This window comes from Orycteropus afer, unplaced genomic scaffold (genome assembly GCF_000298275.1).
Source record: "Orycteropus afer afer isolate SDZICR_OR568_19922 unplaced genomic scaffold, OryAfe1.0 scaffold00141, whole genome shotgun sequence".
NCBI classification, from domain to species: Eukaryota; Metazoa; Chordata; class Mammalia; order Tubulidentata; family Orycteropodidae; genus Orycteropus; species Orycteropus afer.
Genome location: NW_006921728.1, coordinates 7049592 through 7053024, shown reverse-complemented (window position 1 = coordinate 7053024; position 3433 = coordinate 7049592). Strand labels below are relative to the sequence as shown.

Below are 3433 nucleotides of genomic sequence, written 5' to 3'. Positions count from 1 at the left end.
ACTTTGGTCCTGTTGTCAGAAGGGAGCATTCCTTGGAGAAGGGTATCATGCTTGGTAAAGTGGAGGGTCAACAAAAAGGGGAAGGCCCTCAATGATGGATTGACACAGGGCTGCAACATGGGCTCAAGCATAACAAGGACTGTGAGGATGGCACAGGACCAAGCAGTGTTTTGTTCTGTGTACATAGAGTTGCTGTGAGTCAGAGGGAATTAGAAAACACCTAACAATAACAAGAGCATGAAGCATCTGTCCAAATGTTTTGCCCATTGCTTTAAATCAGTGGCTTGTTTTCTTATTATTTAGGCTTTTTTTTTTTTTTTCCAGAGTGGGGGGTTGAGTTTCCTTCATACACTCCACATTTCACTCTAGATATCCTGGATGAGTCCTTTAAAAAATACTCACTTTCCAAATGTTTTCTCTCTCTGTGGTTTTCCTTTTCATCTATTTAAGAGGGCCTTTTTGAAGAAAAGAAGGTCTTCATTTTGAAGAAGTCTAATTTATCACTTGGTTCTTTTATGGGCTGAACTTTTGGTGTATCTAGTAAATCAATGTCTAAGCCAAGTTTGTAAAGATATTCTTCTATTTTTCCCCCAGAAGTTTTATAGTTTTACATTTAAGTCTACAATTCATTTTGAGTTACTTTTGAATATGGTGAGAGGAATGGATCCAAGTCATTTTTCTTTCATATGATATGCCAATTGTTTATATCCACATGGATATCCATTTGTGGAAAAGATTTCCTTTCTTCACCAATTAGCCTTTGCACCTTTATAAAAAGGCATATTTATATGGATCTATTTCTGGAAATTCTATTCCATTCCATTGATCTATTTGTCTATTTTTACACCAAACACTGCACTTGTCTTGATTACTGTAGGTTTCAAGAGTGACAATTATGTTGTATTAGTCCTCTGAGTTTGTTCTTTTTCAAAGTTGTTTTGGTTATTCTAGAGTCTTTACATTTTCATATAAATTTTAAAATCAATTTGTCAAATTAAAAAAAAATAAAAAGCTTGCTGGGTTTTGATCAGAATTATATAGACTCTTTAGAATACTTTGGAGAAATGATATCTTAATACTGAGTCTCCTGAACTGTGAATGAAATATATCTCTCCAACTATTTAGATGTTCTTTCATTTTATTCAGCATTGTTTTGTAGTTTTCAGCGTACAGCTCTTTAACAGTCACATTTATTCCTAAGTATTTCATATTTTAAAATGCTACTTTAAATGGAGGGAGCTCTGGTGGCATAGTGCCTAAGGCATTTGACTGCTAACCAGAACGCTGGGGGTTCAAACCCACAAGCCACTCCTTGGAAGGAAGATTGGGCAATCTACTTCTGTAGTGATACTGTGTTGGAAACCCAAGGAGGGGTCACTATGAGTCGGATCCGACTTGACGGCAATGAGTTTGTTTTGTTTTTTTTTTAAATGGTGGTGTTTTTAATTTTCCATTTATAATTGTTCATTGCTAGTACACACAAATACAATTGATTTTTGTACACTGATGTAATCTGCAGCTTTGTAAAACTCAGCTATTAGTTCTAGTAGCAACTTTTGTATAGTCCATCAAATATTCTATATAGATAATCTTCTGTTTATGAATAAAAATTATTTTACTTTTCAATCTGGATGTCTTTTATGTCTACTTCTTGTCTTATTTTACTGCCTAAAACCACTATACAATGTTGAATAGATGTGGAGAACTTACATCCTTGTTTTTTTCCTAAAACAAGGGGGGAAAGCATTCCATCTTTCACCACTAAACATGATAAGCACAGATTTTTTATAGATGCCTTTTATCAAGTTAAGGAAGGAAGTAGCCTTCTATTTTTAGTTTAGTGAGAATTTTTATCAGGAACAGATGTTATGTTTGTCAAATGTTTCTTTGGACCTACTGAGACAATCATGTGGTTTTTTCTTTTTAGTTTGTTAATACAGTGAATTATTTTGATTTTTAAATGTTAAATCAAGCTTGCATTCCTAGGGTAAGAAAAAACCCTCTAAATAACAATATAACCAAACCAAAAACCAAACCCACTGCCATCGAGTTAATTCCGACTCATAGTGACCCCCAGTGGGTTTGAGGCAGCAAATCTTTGTGGAAGTAGATTGCCCAGTCTTCTTCCACAAATAATGGTATATTGCCATTTAAAATATTGTTGGATTTGACGTGCTAAAATTTTTGTTTAGAATTTTTGCACGTATGTTCATGAGTGTGGTACAATGAGATGCTTGGTATGGCTCTCCTCGTCATGGCCTTTGTTGCTTCCACCAGATTATTGGGTGAAACTTTCAAAATGTGACGTCCTTTGTGCCTACCAAGGAGACTGGATAGCTTGTTAGTAATGTAAATAAGGTGAATGGCACCCTTGTGAGGGTAGGGCCATGGAAATAAGGAATATGGAGTCCTAATGTTCAAATTGGTCAGTTTTGTCATTCTGTGAAGGTTAAAGTGAGCCCTCCTACAGGCAGAAGAGGGCATCTCGCTGCCATTGAGAGAGAGAAGCTGGGATTGAAGCATGTCCTTGGATCCATCATTCGTGCACTGAGATAACGGCAGAAAGATGGCAGAGAGTTGGTAGAGAGAAGGTGGCAGCAGAACCAAGAGACCAGTACACGACAGAGTGGCAGGCTTGCTGGCCCAAAGAATAAGAAACTGAGTGTCTCTGGGCAGAAGGCTTGCTGACTGAGTGTGAGGAGGTCAGAGGATGTCACTCTCATATCCCTTTGCAATGAGCTATATTTGATTTTTTGTTTGTTCGTTTTACTCTTCCTCAAATTTCTACAAGACTTTCTTATTTGTATTATTTCTTTCTTATATATTTTACAGAATTTACCAGAGATTCCAACTAGGTCTGAAGTTTTCTTTGTGGGAAAGCTTTTTAACTATAGATTCATTTTCTTTAACAGATACAAGGCTACTTTGGTTATTCCTTTTTTTCACCCAAGTAGTCTGATGATGTCAGTTACATCAAGTTAATATTATTTTTCAAGTACTCTATATCCTTAGTGATTTTGTTTATCAGTCATTGAGAGTGAGGTACTGAGATCTCCAACTGTAATTGTGGATTTGCCTATGTCTGTTTGAAGTTATAACAGTTTTTGCTTCATGTATTTCAAACTGTTAGTATGTAAATGTTTAGCAGTGTTTTGTCCTAATTACGAAATGATCTTTACTATTCCTAGTAATAGTAAAGTAGTAAATAGTAAACTTCTCTGCAGTTTATGTTATCTGATACTAATAGTCAACACAGCTTTCTTTGACTAAAGTTAACATAGTAGGTACATCACTTCCCATTCTTTTACTTTTAACTTGTTTCATTCAATTTTATGTGGGTTTTTAAGAGGTCAGTTGGATCTTGCCTTCATTTAAAATAAGACAGTTTGGCAGTGTCTGCCTTTTAATTGGGCTGCTTAAAAAAATTCACTGC

The 3433-nt window shown here is 35.5% G+C and overlaps 1 protein-coding gene across 1 annotated transcript in view; it reads right to left on the bottom strand.

Annotated features, from left to right (window-relative positions):
• Window positions 1–3433, bottom strand: part of KIAA1328 (KIAA1328 ortholog) — a 500809-nt gene that overhangs the window by 246873 nt on the left and 250503 nt on the right. The gene's annotated exons all lie outside the window — the stretch shown is intronic.